General features: G+C 44.0%; 1 protein-coding gene across 4 annotated transcripts in view; it reads left to right on the plus strand.

Moving 5' to 3' along the window:
• The first annotated feature begins 5,283 nt into the window (after positions 1-5,283).
• The window catches only part of SMARCA2 (SWI/SNF related, matrix associated, actin dependent regulator of chromatin, subfamily a, member 2), a 183,601-nt gene continuing 172,311 nt past the window's right edge, over positions 5,284-16,573 (plus strand). For 3 of the 4 annotated variants that reach the window (XM_011956472.1, XM_011956473.1, XM_011956474.1), the window contains exon 1: positions 5,284-5,469. The gene's annotated coding sequence lies outside the window, so the exon portion shown is untranslated. Of the gene's footprint in view, positions 5,470-12,338; positions 12,494-16,573 lie in introns of those variants that run through there. The other variant, XM_011956471.1, reaches the window with a different exon arrangement.

A 16,573-nucleotide genomic window follows, 5' to 3' on the forward strand; every position in this document is an offset into this window, starting at 1 on the left:
CACAAAATAGAAATTGTAAAAGAATAAGATGAATATAATAGAAAATTTTCAATTATCTTGCTAATCATGCTATCATACAATCAATAGTATCTCATGGAAAAATACATGCTTAGATCAGAATTCATCATTCATGAAAGTTAATATAAATCCAAATTTCAAATAGTCCTGGAAAATTGTGAATGTTTTTGACCTATTTCTTGTTAGATCTAATTAGGCTGTCATTGTTTTACTCCTCAACTCGACTGGAAAAGAGTTCTTAGAGGTTAAACTGGCAAATTTGATCCTGATTTTCACCTGTGCTTTTATTACTGGTATTATCTCAATCTTCTATTTCTTCACAGAAATTGTTTTTTAAGCCACTTGGTCTCCAAATAAGAGAGTTGATTGGTTAAAACTAGATGATAGAATCTTATGAATTTATTTAACGTGGAACCTGCGAACTTGAGGCAATATCAATGCTTAAAAAGATGTCAAAGACAATGAAAGAACCAGAAGGTGCAGTATCACCCCTCTGCCTGTGACACTTTTTGTTTTTCAGTACTCTTCAGCTGCACTACATGACACATGACCAGTTTACTTAGGGACCATGTAAAGACTCTAGGGTCAAGGGTCAATGAGTATAATAAATACAAATAAAGCTCTTTTTTTTTGTCCTGGCATCATTACTTTTTTTAATTATCAAAGAAAAAAAGAAACAGAATTTCTTCTGCTCTTCCTATATCACAATGAATTGTCTTGGTCACTCCACTTTGGAGATCCCTGCCTTAGGCAAATTACTTCCTGATTCTCAGTTTCCTCACCTGTAAAATGGAGATGAAGTCACAGATCTCATAGGGTTAAATGGATTAAACAACATATGTACAAGTCTCTGCACAACTTCAGGCATGTAATTTAAAAGAGAAATGAAAAGGAGCTGCAATTATAATTATTATTACTGTATTAAACAATTGCCATGTATGCATTCATGTTACTCCTATCCTAATTTAAAAACAAACAAACAAAACCACTTGTCAGTGCTCTTTCTATGACTACAAGAGCTGTAGCTTCTCCTCATCTTCCCACATCCCCCCTCCCCAAAACAAAACAAAACAAAAACCAAAAACATTTTCTAAGCCTTTTCAAGCCTTGGCAGAGAATGTAGATTCGGAACACTTATTGATGTTGTTCATTAACATGATAATTACTAATAGTGAAGACCTGCTAAATTTTCTATGTCAGGTAATTTTATTTTCTATCTCTCATCCTTTCCTTCAACAAAGTTTTTTTTTTTTTTTTTTTTTTTAATACAATGTGCTAGGTATCAGGCTAATTGCTGAGGTTTCAAAGATGAATCGAAACACCCTTCAAGCACTAACCATCTAGAGGATAACACCAAACGAATAATTGCATCCAAGTGATAAGTGCTATAATGGAGGTGCACACTGGTTGCTATGGGCGCAGAGAAGGACAAGCAGCTTCCTCTGCCTGGGGAGAACAGGGAAGACCACTAGAAGGATTCTGGGTCATAGTTGAGTCTTGAGGATGTGGGTTGAGGACCTGCACTTCAGTCAGAGGGGAGAATGTCCAGTGTGGTCACTTAGGAACCAAACGGTAGACAGGTTTTCCCGGAGCCCAAGCATTTTGGCAGCAGGGTCTACAAAGCTGGTGGAGACCTGTCCATGCACGGCCTAGGATAACATGCGAAGACGTATGAAGTTTATTGTAAAATGGATTGGGAATAGACAAAGGATTTTAAGCTAAAGAACAATATAATCATAAAGAGAATTGGAGGTGGTATCTTAGGGGAATGATTGTGAAAAACAGGATTTATTGAACATGCCCATTAGAAAAAAAGAGAGAGCGGGGTGTGGTGGCTCACACCTGTAATCCTAGCACTTCTGGAGGCAAAGGCAGGTAGATCACTTGAGGTCAGGAGTTCCAGATCAGCCCGGCCAACATGGTGAAACCCTGTCTCTACAAAAAATACAAAAATTAGCTGGGTGTGGTGGTGGGCACCTGTAATCCCAGCTAATCGGGAAGCTGAGGTTCGAGATTCCCTTGAACCTGGGAAGCGGAGGTTGCAGTGAGTCAAGATCCCGCCACTGCACTCCAGCCTGGGCAACAGAGTGAGACTCTGACTCAAAAAGAAAAAAAAGAAAAAAAGGAGAGAGAGGAGTGTTGATTTCTGTAATAAATTTACTTGCTAATTCTAAACTATTCTTTACATTAAATGTCAGCTGATTCAATTTGTCAAAGCTTGGTTTCCATTACTGAAGATGAAATGCTCACTGCCTAAATGGTCTTACCTGCTTGTGTTTGAAGCTAGGCAACATTTCAGGCAGCATTAGCAGTTTGTCTGTTGGGACTAGAAGCTTCCTAATGTTGTGCATGGAATTATTCTTTATGAGGGTGTTGTATCCAGATATCAAGTTTTAAACCCAACATCTACTCTATAACAGAATGCCAACCAAAGCAGACTTACATAACAAGTGAATGTGGCCAGACATGAAAAAGTGACTTCTATCTTTTGATACCAAACCAGAAAGAGAAAAGCAAGTTCAGAGAACACATTATGACTCATCAAAGTCCAAAAAGAAAAGCTTCGTGTGAATGTAGCACCCTGTGCAGCCTCCTGGAGTCCTTTTACCCTCCAACCACATTTGCTTTTGTATGATTTTCTGCAAAACAAAACAAAAAACCCCATCATTTTTCTCCTTAACTTCAATTGTTAAATTTCGTTTTACCTCAGAGGTGAAACTCATGCTATATGTTCTACAATCTTCTTTTTGTACCAAGTGAATCATGCTGCCTTTTCATTTCTCCTGAGTTTAGGCCTTATTTTATAAAATTCCTAACTGCTGGGGTACAAACTACAAACAAGACGAATTTTTAGAGGAAAGACTTGAAGGGTGATGGGGGAAGGTGGTGCTTTCTTAGACCAATGTGAAGGGGGAGGAAGATGCAATATCTATATTTAATCTCTGTTCCCAATGATATATTTTATTTTCAATTCCCATAGCTGTGCATATACAATACATGGACACCAACGCCTCCAAGGATGACATCAAAATTTTGTATGAGCTGAAGAATATACACATATAACAAAGGGAATGTTTTCTTCTTTACTTTCCCTCTGACAAAATGCCAGAAGGAATGGACAGTTTCTTTCTCCAGGGACTTACTAATTGATTGGGTTTTGTTTTTGTTTTTTGAGGATTTGCATGGCAAGTGGAGGTAGAATCTTAAGGGGATAAAGGGCATTTATTCACAAGGGAATGAAAGTGAAGTTATCAATTTCTGAAAATTGGCATGTGAGGTTGGCATGCCAGGGAAACAAATTAAGACCCTAAAAAATTAAAACCTAATACTCTCAATGTAATAAGCATTGCTGTTAGGTTAAATCTCTTTATTAGAGACAGCTAGGTCATCTGGCTATATTATTAGTTGCGACTTATTAGGCAGTTAGAAGTTAGTATTTATGTTACACTTTTACTACACTACTAATCTTGTTTAAACTTTCTCACTATATATTTCTCAGTTAATAGTTACACCGGCATATCCTCAGGCAGAAAAGCAAGTTCTTACAATGGATCCTTCAGGGCACACTATATTCTATTTCTCTTAGCCATATTATCTTTCGTTGTCTTGAGGTTCACTTCAAGATAGACAGAAAATGATGAAGCTAAAGTTAACAAGCAAGTAACAAGACCTTAGAAAGCTATAGGGTGGGTGATCACCAACACTCCTAGCCATCATGAAAATGGTGCCCTGGTGGGCTCTGCTTCAGCCAGCAGTGGACTAGTGATATAAACAATTCTTGCTTCTTAATGACTACATGGCAGTATTTGGCGTTCTTTCCATTACTTCTTGTCTTCAACTTATCCAGCTTGAAGTTTCAAGCATCCTAGAACTGCATTTCAGACCCAGTTGCTCAAATGGAGTCAATTTTGCAACAGTAAAATGGTCTTAAAATAGGATTTTACTCTAGGGGGAAAAATCCTCAACCAGATAGTCACAGTGCACTTTGAATGACTAATTTAAGCCATTACATTACGAAATAAGGGATAAATCATACTTTTCATAACACTACTGCATAGGAACAGTTTTAATTTTAAGAGGCAAGCACCTACATTAATCTGAGTCTAAAATAATAGGGCCCTGATTTAAAATCTCCTAACATTCTTTCACACTTCATAAAACTAAAAATAAAATTGTCTCACCAAACACTGACCTACTGGTCCGGCCAAAGTACTGTATTTCAAGGAAAATTGGAGCAAAGAGGTCTCAAAACCGTGACTTGCCAGCAGATTACAATTTGTAGCCTTAATTGGTCTTAAATGCGGAGGGAAGAGACTACGGTCTGCAGAGAATAAGAGATTTATTTCTATTTTTACATCAAAACCAGATTCCATGCTTCAGCCACCCCCTAACCCGCCAGCCCCGCCCCCAGGGATTGTTTTTCCGTATTTTTGTAAATATTTTAGCGAAGATGGCAGGTGAGGGAAGGTTATAGTGCTGTGTCTAGTCCACGAAGTAAACAGAGAGGTTAGGGTGGGTTTACTTATTTATAACGCGTTCAGCCTCTCAGCTGTTTCTCCCTCGTTGGCATTTGGAAGCTTGCAGTCCTTCAGGGAAGAGACAGATTTGGCAGGAATGTTCTTTGTGCCTGCCTTTTTTTTTTTTTTTTTTTTTTTTTTACGGGGAATAGGGGGCAGATTTATAATGACAGCCTTGGGGAAGGGGGAGAAAAAGTTTCAGCCGGCACGACAATGCCCGTTTTTTCCACAGTCAACACTGTGCCACAAACAGCTTTGGTGCCACTCGGAGCCCTCCCCCCCATCCCCTCCCTTTCTCTCTGCAGGCTCGCACTGGCAGGCGGAGGCACAGTTAAATTCCAGCACCTTCTCCACATACCCCCAAACTACTACGCGCTATTACTACGGCTGCCCTCCCTTTTTGCTTCGCCTCCTCCCCTTCCCCAGTCTCCCTGGAGCAGCCCCGCAGCGCCCGCGGAAGAGGACTCGCAGGGAAGGGATAGCGGGCGCCCAACTCCAGCAGCGCTTGGGGCTTTCTGCATCCTGCGCAGTTTCTCTGCTCCAGGCACAAACACGGCCCGAGAGCCGGCGCCTTGCAGACACACACGGATCCACGCATACAGTAGAGCTGTCTCGATCCACATTCTTGCATACCGCCCCCTCCTCCCCCCGCGCTCCCGGAGTCGCTGAGCTGGGCGAGTGACAGGCGCGTGCCGCCAACCCGCGCCCGGGTGGGCAGGGAGGAGCGGCGCGCGGGGCCAACTGCGGCGCGTCTTCCGGCGCCCGCGGAGGAGGCGAGGGTGGGACGCTGGGAGGAGCCCGAGTTTAGGAAGAGGAGGGGACGGCTGTCATCAATGAAGTCATATTCATAATCTAGTCTTCTCTCCCTCTGTTTCTGTACTCTGGGTGACTCAGAGAGGGAAGAGATTCAGCCAGCACACTCCTCGCGAGCAAGGTAAATATAACTTACAACTCTTTTCTCCTCTTTCCCCTCCCTTCGGCCGCCCCGCTGCAGCCGCCGCGCAAACCCCTCCAGCACCGCGCCGTCTTCGCCCGGGATTATTCATTATTATCCTAATTATTATTTATTGTGCATGCAAGGAGACCAAAACAAACAGGCGGGCCAACCGCCACAACAAAAAAAGCCCGCCTCCTCCCCGCGGGCCTCAGGTGGAATGCTGTAACGACAGCTCCCAGGCGGCGGTGGAAGAAACGAGAAAGTTTCAACCGAACCTTGCTGTTCTAATAATAACAGTAATAATTACTACTTCAAGGGGGCAAAAGAGGAAAAAAATCCCAACAAACCACAGCCTTGATCCTGAGTAGGCAGCCAGATGCGCTGCCAACTCAAGGTTGCAACACACACATTCGGCCAGGTTGCAATACCCCCAATCCCCTTAAAAGCGAGGCGGGGGGAGGGGGTGGCAGCTGGAGGGGGAAGGCCTGGGGTACAGGGGAGGAGGATGGAAACGCTACTGTTCATCCCGAGGTACCCTCCCCGGAAGAGTTGGAAGGGGAAAAGGAGGGCGAGGAGCCCAGGCTGGCGGCGGGGCGCCAGCGAACACTGCTGCCACCCGCTTCCCAGGGAGTTGTTTTAAAGGGCTCCGGCTGCGGAGACGTGAACGGATCGCAGCGGGAGAAGCCCGAGCTGACGCGCAGAGGAGGCGGCGGCCACTGCCGCGGGGCCAGTGCGTGCCTGATCAGAGGTGTCACCTCCACTTTCCGCGTTTCCTCCTGCGTGGATGGGGACGCTGATTGGTAGGCAGGCCTTTAGGCAAAAGGGGCTGACAGGGGGCTGCGCCCCGGGAGCTGCGGACGTCCCTACCCCTGTACCTGGCGGCAGCGCAGGCTCGGGTGTTCAAGTTCGGGATGTCCGGCCCGGGCCGCACTGCTGGAGGGGAGGGAGGAGGCCCCCAAGGAGGTCGGGCACGGAGGTGCCCGCCAGGCTCCGTTTCCCTGCCCTTCCTCTCTCCGAGTCTGTGTTCTTTTGCTTCGCGTCTTCCCCTTGCTAGCACCGCGGGAGCTGCGGGCGTGGGGCGCCTGCGATCGTCCGGGTGCTAGGGGCGCGCCGGGACCCGGGAGAGCCACGGTGGCTGCGGGCCGGGGAGGCCATGATCCGAATAATCTTCTCTGCCTGACTGTCACAAACAGGACCCGTGCACCATCGGGCAGCGGCGGTGTCATTCGCTCGGGAAGGGGAAGGGCTGCGGTGGGGAGGGAATAGGGGGGTGGCGAGGGCGGGAGGCGGGGAGACCGAGTAGGAGCCTCCTCTTAACGACGACACGCACTCCTTCCTTCTCGCTCCCTGCTCAGGAGTTTGCTTTATTCCCATCCCAATCTGGTTTACCTCTTCCTTTGCTCTCCCCCTCCACCCGGCCGTCCTCCCTCCTCCCGTTTGCGTTGCAAAACACGGCCATGCCATCTGCAAAGGTGTCGCGATGCACTTCCCTAAATAACCGGTCCGGCGCGCCAGCCCCTCGGCGCCCTCCGGTCGCAGGGCTCACACGGAGCACAGTGCTCTCAGTGCCCCGCACCAGGCCTCGCAGCCTGGGCGCAGTTACACTGCGCAGGGCGGGGCGCGGCAGTGCGGGCTCCAGGGGACACCCGCGCCTTGGCCGGGGCACTTGGGCCGGTTTCCGGTACACGCGGGGAAATCGCCTCCTGCCAGTGTCTGATCGCTCGCCTCCGCCTCCGCCGCCTGGATTGCATTATTATTTTTATCCGGGTTGCCGTTTGCTGCGGATGGTGGTGAGCGCGGGGCTGGCTGGGCTGCTTGGGGGGTGGGGTGGAGGGAAGTTGGACGTGGATCAGGCAGGAAAAAAAAAGTTTGGCAGGGCGGCTAAGTAGGGTGGAGGGGTGGGAGGGGGCGGCGAGCTCCCGCGGTTCGAGCCTCCGCGCCCTCCCGGCCGGCGCGAGTGTGTCTGCTCGTGAGTGTGAGTGTGAGTGTGTGTTGTGCGCGCAGGAGCCAGTGCGACGGGAGCAGCGGCTCGGGCAGCTGCTCCTGCCCGCACCCTCCCCTGGAGCCCGGGAAGGACAAGGCGAGGTTTGGTGGCGAGGGCTGGTGGGGGTGGCGTGTGCGTGTGGTTGTGAGTGTGTGTGTGTGCGCGCGCGAGCGGCGGAGAATCAGGAAGTCACAGCAACGGAGCGCACACAGCACACAGACATGTTTGATTGCCGTGACATGACGCGCGCGAGGGAGGAAGCGGCTGCGGCGGGGGCCGGGCCGCGGGCTGTGGCGCGGGCCTAGAGCTGCGGCTCGGAGACCGGTTCCTGTCCGCCGGCCGCGCCGCCACCCCAAGCTCCGCGAACCCCGCGCCCCTTTTTGTTCTGCGTCCTCCAGGTAAGGAGCCTGCGCAGCCCTGCCGCCGGCTGTGTGCGGAGCTTTCCAGTTTTTTCCCTGCCAGCCCCCTCCGGTCTCCCGGCTCGCCTTTCCTGCAAAGTCAGGCAGGCGGGGGAAATGGGCTCCTTGTCCTCGGATCGATTGCGTGGAAAACTTTCCAGCGGGAGGCACCATGAGGGGGAAGAAGGCCTTACTGGCTGCTGTTGCTTGTCAGTTCTTTCTCCTCCGGGTCCGGAGAGTGTGAGTCGCTGCGCCCCGGGGCTGTTGCACATTCAAACTTCGGGCCTAAACGTACCTCCAACTCTCGCAGGATTTACTCCAGCAATAAAATAAATATTCAAAGTCGTCCACTAGCTCTTGCCAGGCGTTTGGATTTTTTAAGGGAATGAGGAAGGCTTGGGAGCCGAGGGAGTGGGGGTGTTGTGCAGAATCCATTCCTTATTCAATGTCTGCACCGGGTGTTATGTAATTTTAGTAGCACATGGGTGCAAAGCCTAGACTGGGCTTCTCCCCTCCTTTGTTTATATAACTTTTGGGTGAGTTTTGCAAGGTTGTCTCTTTTTTTTTCCTCCTCCCTAACCTGATGGAGGTTAGTGCTTTGGAAATAGCAAAGCGACCTGGGCTAGTAATTTTTTGGAGAGGTGTCATCATTGTCTCCTTTCTGGTCGTCATGTAGGCATGTATGACTTTACATGTGTACTCTTAGAGCACAAGATAGACATTAAGGATACACAGTTTGTTTACTGCATTGAGTGGTTATTTTTAACATTTCTGCCTTACCAATAGCGAGTTAAATTTCAAACTTCCATTTCAAAAGACTTAAAATTTACACCTGGTTGTGTGCCTTGCTTGTCTGAAGAGAGAATGCTTGCATAAATAATGAGATTGTTGCTTGGGTGTTGAGTAGTAGAAAATTTCTATCTAACCACCAAAAACTCAGAAACCATTGAGAACCCTAATAATAATTTAAAAAGCCATACCCAACTTTATGTATGTGTATACTTACATATTAACAGTCAAATATTTTCAGTAATATTTTCCATCTGCTATCTGGGGGGCCACTACCAGAAGCTTGTTGGCCAGCATTGGCGTTTTAGGCTTCCAGGCTACCTCTAGCACACTGGTGAAGTGTTAAGAGGCGTGGCAGATTTGAATCCTAGTTGCTGCATTGTTATGCAAAATGAGACACACTTTTTCTTTTAGGAATCTAATTGCTCTTTTATTCTCCTGGACTTGCTTTCTTTTTTTCCTCAAATGCTTCTTTACCATGCAAATGTTTGCTATTGTAAAGAGGGGATTTAGAGACACCTGTTAGGTCCAAAAGATACTTACTGCGGTAGACTGAGGGGAAAAAATAAAATAAAAACAACCCAATAGATCAGAGGTCCACCTACCTTGGGGGCATCAGAGAGATGCCGTTTCTGTAAAGAACATTTAAAATGAATGAGGAATGTGGGGTATCAGAACCCTTGAAGAGGGTGTGGGGAGGGAGGGCTTCCTTCAATGCAGCCTTTCTCTTATGACTTATATCAGTTACAGCCCAGCATCAGGACTAGCTGCACTGTGGTGTTTCACAGAAAATATTCACCACAAGAGCATGTTCAAAGCAGCCTTAGATCTTTTCTTTTGTTCGTTTGTAAAGTGGTTTTTGAGCATTTCTCGTCAAGTTTCTTGAAAAGTGCTTTGACCAACACCTGAGGCTTAGAATTGATAAAAAAAAAAAAAAAAAAAAAAGAAGTGCCTCAGCTTGTATTATATTGTTAATGCTTGAATTCTGTTTAAAGTATTCCTGACATGGTATAACTAGAAAGTAACACTTTTGCAGATAAGTATTTAAAATTTTTTTCTTTGATTAAGTTTAAGATAAATCATTCTACAGGCCAGTATAAAAGCATTTCACATCCTTTTCTAAAAGTTAATTGTATGCTTCTTATATTACTGTAATAGTTTGACATTTATTATTATACATTACACCAAGAGCATAAAAAAAGAAGACTTTTATAAATTATAAAAGTGGTGCTGTCCTCCAGTGTTTTCTTGTTTTTTTTTTTTCTCCTTTGGAAGCCTTCCTTTGTAAACAAGGCCTTTGTCAAACTCTCCTAGGTCAGCAGCTTTTTGATACCCCAGAGAAATAATAAATCACTATTTATGACATCTTGACATGCTGCCATGAGGACAACTGAATTATCACAAAATGTAATACTAAGGACTATTTCCCAGCATTTGCAAGTGGAAGGAGTGTTGGTAGGACCTGATTTAACCACTTTAAGATTTGATTCTCATTGTTTCTGGTCAAGATGATTTTAAGGGACAATAGGGACAAATTCTTTGGTAAATATGAGTTACCTTAGAAAACTATATGAGTTACATTTCTCTTCTGCTGTATTTCTTGTGAGCAGATGAGAACATTTCCCTAATATGAAAACAACATTTGGGGGCTATTTCTGATTTCTCCTTTTTAGTGTAAAAGAATTATCTTCTAAATAGTTTTTTTGCCCTTAAATGTTGTGTTTTGGAGATGTTTTTGGCCAATAGAGGATGTGAATTTTCTGTCACTTTTGGAAGAGTTCTTATTAGGGGACTCTGACCTTTAGCTGGTTAATAAAGTCATGGGTCATTCCCTAAGTAGTTGTGAGTAGAAAATACACATGGTGGTAATTTATTTGATAGCATATTTAGGAAGGCCTGGAGTGATGATTTTTTCTATATAGAATCTTACGACTTTATACTTACAAGGGAGTCTAGGAGTGTAAAACTATGTTCTGCCAGAGTCATTATGAAGGAGAGCATATTTATTTACATAAGATATTTATCATTAAGTTAAATGGGATCTTGCAACCTGGATTTATACAACTGCAGCTTTCTTACTGTTTATTATGACTTTATTGTTATCCATGTTAATATAGCACTTTTTCTTGAAAATGTAGGATATGTGAGAGAGAGACCTTTTAAGTAGTAAAAGTTGTAAAGATATCGTTAAAGATGCTTGAATAATTATACCTCAGAAAAACATAGACTAGAGTCAGTGAAATTCAGGAACAAAATAGCTGGTCTTTTGAATGTTTGATATAAACACTTCATTAATTTACACATTTGGAATGATGCTTTAGATGCGGAATACAAGATTTTGGCCTGAAACTCTGACATAATGTCCTTTTGGACTTCTGGGTTTGTAATACGTTATTATATAATTGAAGCCTAGTATGAATTAGGATATTTTATTAGATAGCTAAGACTTCCAGAATATTTGAACAATTATAATCTGGCTATATACCTGTAAGATTTAAAACATTTTTAAAAATCACAATATTCTATAGTATTTTTAGGTGGATTAGTATCAATTTAAGTATCAATCTTTTTTTTTTTTGAGACGGAGTCTCGCTCTGTCGCCCAGGCTGGAGTGCAGTGGCCAGATCTCAGCTCACTGCAAGCTCAGCCTCCCGGGTTCATGCCATTCTCTTGCCTCAGCCTCCCGAGTAGCTGGGACTACAGGCGCCCGCCACCTCGCCTGGCTAGTTTTTTGTATTTTTAGTAGAGACAGGGTTTCACCCTGTTATCCAGGATAGTCTCGATCTCCTGACCTCGTGATCCGCCCGTCTCGGCCTCCCAAAGTACTGGGATTACAGGCTTGAGCCACCGCGCCTGGCCTTAAGTATCAATCTTTTGCCAATATATCATCTACATCTATGCAAGCACTAATATTTTAGAAACTTTTTAGAAACCGGCCTAATTTAAATATGGGCTGGCCGATTTGTAAGTTGATGAATGGGGCCCACAGAAGTTGAAATAATATTTTAAGTTTGAAAACCATTAAATATAATTGAAACTCCCTCCTTTAAAAAAAAAAAAACAAAAACGACTAAATTCAGAATTTGGAATTCAAAATTCCTTAAAAATGGTAAAAATCTCTAACCAAAAAGGAACATCATATATTGGCTTACAGGTTATCCAAGGGAAATTCTATATCAGTTTACACTTAAAATGCATTTTTCTGGTTCAGGATGATTCTATATTTCTTTACCTACTTGATGTGGTATATTTCAGTTTTTACCATCCCACTGGGAGATGCGTTATCACACATGGAAACTGGATGTCCTGAAAGAAGCCCTCTCCCATCTTCCCCTGTGATTTGTTGAACTGGGCATGTAATAAATGGCTTTGCAGATATTCACAATTATTTTGTGGCTTGCTGTTGTGCTATACTAAAGACCATTAAGCAAAGTCCAAAATTCTGTAAAAAATAGATGATCTGTAATTGATAATTTATGTGTTTTGAAGAATGTACCTGAACATTTAATATTGTATTTATAATAGCATATTGAATACAAATAACAAGTGGTAAAGTGCATGGGCCATGTGATACACAAAGAGAGAGATCAGGGTGAGCTTTCTGGAGTTGATGGGGTAGATAAGGTCTTTGAGATGGGATAAGGTTGCTGTAGGCGGACGGCAGAGGTGGGGGTGGTGGCATCTGAGCATCCCAGATCAGAAGAAAGCCCGAGATCACAGAGACCCGGCCTGAAGGAACGTGGAAAGACCAATGTACCTGTTTTGACCTGGTTGCCTGGAGCAAGAAGTTCCAGTTGGGGAGAATTTTCAGAAGATAAAGTCAGAGATTGTGGAAAGACTTGACTTGCAGGCTAAAGCATGAATATTTTACCCAATCTGTATTGGAGGCTTGTCTCAGAATTTTTGAGCAAAGGAATACATGAACAAAGCAATATTTTAGATTAATCTGGCAAATTGTGGATTCAAGTCCGGAGTGGGAATTGAAGCTGTTAGAAGGATCCTGGCAATAATGCGAGCATATGATAGCTCACAAGGTATCTTCCTATCTCATATTTTATTTGATTCGTATCAAAATTGAAGTTGTAGTCAGCTACTATTATCTCTGTTTTGTAGGTAAGGAGCTTGAAACTCAAATGAACTCATTTGGTGATTTTTTAAAAGGCATATTAACATCATTAATGGCTGTTGCCCATTTTAACTGCAATGAACTTGGAGTTCATTGTTGAATTGTTGCTACTATGAAAGTCAGGGCCAGTTGACATTTAATGAGTGCCTATCATATAACTTTATTTCATTCAGCATATGATGGTTGAGTTTTAGTCTTCAGTAAAAATGTGCCATTTCAACCAGAGGTTTTTAAAGTATGTATTTCAGACTCTTCTTTTTATATGTTTAAAGTATAAATAAACTTATCTTGGCAGACAGAAAAGGAAGTGGCTATTGTTGATTCTTATCAACATCCAGAATGAGGTTGCTTTGCAAAAGGGCCTAACCTAGGAGAGACAGGCATATGTGTAAACATACATGACCTACTACCTTTCAGAGTGTCATGATTTGAAACCAACTTTTATTTTTTTACTTTGTTAGGTTTTGTTTTGACCAGTTTGCCCAGCAGTTTGGGTTCCACTGAATTTTAAAAGTGATAGTCTTCTGTGATTACCTTTATAACTACTAATGGACATGCGTCTCAGAGTAGAGGATGCTTTGCTAAAGGGTTTCTAACACTTTGGTTTTCTCGTAAATTCCCTTTTTAAAACAATTTTTCCTTTGTGGGACCATTGTCAGTCCTCATGGAAAGAGCATGAAATTGCATCACAGGTAGACTCTTTTGAGATGGCAACTCATGCTATCTATAGGGGTGGTAATGTTAAGAGGCAGGATCCTATTAAGGCAGTGTCTGAGGTTCATGGGGGACTAATTAGCTGCTGCCCGAGTTTGTTGTTATCTTCTGTTGTGCACAGAGCTGCCTCACAGTCTTTGCCAGGTCTGACTCTGGGCGAGGACGGTTCCCAAGGCAGTTTATTTAAAGTGAGGGCAGCAGCTCACACACATCCTAATTTGTTTCCCTGATTGAAAGATGAAGGAGAGTTCACAGAAGCCCAAGGAACAGAGGAAAGTTTTAATCCAACAACTTTTAAAAAACTTATTTGACTTTGAAACGAATGGGAAAGTGTCGTGAATAACCACAAGAATGCTGAATAAATGTTTTCAATGATTTTCTAGGGTCTTGATGGAGCAACTTATAATGTTAGCTTTAAAACCAAGTGCGATTTTTATCTGTGGTACAAATCACATTATGCATTGTTTAAAGTTGCACAGCTCAGACCAAGAAGCATTGTGGGCCTTGGTAATGTTTCACCGCTTATCCCGACAACCTTGGCCTCTAAAAAAGAAACTTCGGGTAGATTTATTTCCTTTATCTGCATTGCTGTTCTCCTTACCCCCGCACTGCTTCCCCATTAAGAAAAACGGTGCTTGAGGCCCAGTTCTAAAGATGTTGCTACTTCTTGTGGGTGAATTATCAATTCATTTATAGAGAAAGCCACATAGAAAACAAGAGGCAGCCCTTCAGGTCAGGGGAGATGTTCTGAATCAGCAAACAGACATAAAAAGAACTCTTATCTTAACTATCTCCTGAACCTTGCAGTTCTCCTGTAACAGCCAGAACGCTAATAAGACTGGGATATTCTTAGAGATGTGGACTGGGCCTAACTTTTATTTCTGATATTCCACCTTTAACCTGGACCTCAAAGTTTTTCTGTAAAGTGAGCAGTGAAAAAAGACAGGCTGGAGATCCAAGATTTCCTTGTGCTTTCTTACGAAGTTTGGTGAAGAGCAATTTAAGAGAGATTGTCAAGGTTGGTGTGCTTCCCCAAACTCTGTGACTAGAAACCAAAAGTTTCTAGGGAACTTTTTTTTTTTGTTAATGTAAAGGCCTTGCTGAAATGCTACCTTCTCCATTACACTTTACCTAATTCCTTTCTCTCCTCTACCCTCTGAGCTAAAAGTAATGTCTCCTACTCTATGGCTGTGTTGGATAGTTTAGCTGTACCCTTCCGTGTCCTGTAGGATCTTTCAACATTTTTCTCTTGTTGCTACTTATACACAAGTCTCATTTCCCTATCAGACTTCCAGAGTTGTGGGGTAAGCCTTCTCTTCATTTTTGTACCCCCTGCATGCCTTGTACCTAGTAGATACTCGGTATAGTAGGGAATAAGTAACTAAAACATCATCGACCTTTTCAGTTTATGACATTGTCTTCATTTCACATTTCAGGGCTTCTCTTTACTTCTCTAGCCTGTGATAAGTTAATATATTATCACAGCCAAAGCCTAGTCCTTGCAAGATATCCCTGCCATTGTTTCTGACATTTTTTTCTTTGTCTTCTATTTTCTAACCCTGCACATCGCTCTGGCCTGGTGAAAACTCTGGTGGAAACATTTCTTGCTTGATCCGTGTAATAGCTCAGTGTTGGACTGGGAGTCAAGAAATAAAAGGTCCTGCCTGAGGTTTCTCTCCTGTTGCAGATGTTACTTTGGGCAAGCTATGTTTTCCCTTTCTGCCTTACTGCTCTCATCTTTTCAATGGAGTGTGGCAAAATGTCTCTTCAAGTTACCAGAATTATTAGGAAACACACATAGGTGTGTTCAAATATTACTCCACATGTGGGGGTCTTTGGTGTTTCTGTTGATTACAATTAGACTGTAAGACACAAGTTTTGGAGTGGTGACCCTTAAAATTCCATGAAGTCGAACTCTTTTTAATATGCGGATGGCTGTGCTGAGCCTTTCAGCTAAGGGCAGAGGATGGAGATTTGGCCGAGGGAGGATGACTGTGGTGTTTGGAGCTTCTGGGAAGTTCCTCTGGGACCTCTTCTTTTTAAAAACACACACTCTCTAGTTGTGAATGTGGGGAAGTGGGAAGTAAGGATGAAATCAAGACAGAGTATGCTGCTGAGTAATTCTTGCCTGAGAACATAGTGGTTTGGCCCTCGAGGAGTCCTGGTCTGGGGGAAGATGGGGAACAGCAATGCATGTGTATGGGAGGTTGCTGTGTCCCCCTCTCCCCAGATAACATTTTTGTCATTATGTTGTTAGCCACATACACATACTTGTGGAGCAGGTTGTTCTTTTCTGTGACAATGTGAAACTCCCTCCTTCTCCCAACACAAAGTAAAAATAGATTTTGTGTGTTATTATGTGAGCAGACCTACCACTGCCCTGTGAAGCCCATCTGGGCCCTCTCCTCCAGCCTACCCTACTATGCTTACTGCTCTCATCACCACCCTATCTCTATTGTCTCATTAGTGCTTTGGAGAAGAAAGGGGCAGAGAGTCCAGGGGATACCAGCAGGGCTGGTGAGGGAAAAGCGGAGTTGACTAATACTGGACTTTAAACCTTAATCATACTAACTTAGTAATGATGTGCTGCTTGAGACTAGCACTTCTTTCTAATTTATTTCCCCAGGTTTCTTCATACTGTGGGAAAGTTTAATTATATACTTGAACTGTAAAATAAAGGTGCCACCTGAAATGAAGAGGAAGAATAAGAGGCCAGGATTATAGACCTCATCTTTGAGAGTCCTCCCCTTGGGTATACTTGGGTGATGGTAGCCACAGCAGATCCGAGGGCAGCCCTGATTTTGCTTTGGGAGTCCATTAATGGACTTTCCAACACACAGGTTTAGATGAAGTCTTCAAGATGCTCTGGAGGCAGCAGGCTGTCTGGAGCCATGAGGCCCGGAATTAGCCGACCTCTGTTGCTTGATCTCTGCAAAGCGGAGACAAGATGGCACATTTCCGGGTTCTTCATTACAAACCTTTCCCGCGCGCGCCTAAAACTTTTCCCGCGCGTGCCTAAACTGTTCTCGCGCGCGCCTAAAACGTTTCCCGCGCGCGCCTAAACTGTTCTCGCGCGCGCCTAGACTTTCC

The sequence above is a fragment of the Colobus angolensis genome, unplaced genomic scaffold (assembly GCF_000951035.1).
Source record: "Colobus angolensis palliatus isolate OR3802 unplaced genomic scaffold, Cang.pa_1.0 Scaffold419, whole genome shotgun sequence".
In the NCBI taxonomy this organism is placed as follows: Eukaryota; Metazoa; Chordata; class Mammalia; order Primates; family Cercopithecidae; genus Colobus; species Colobus angolensis.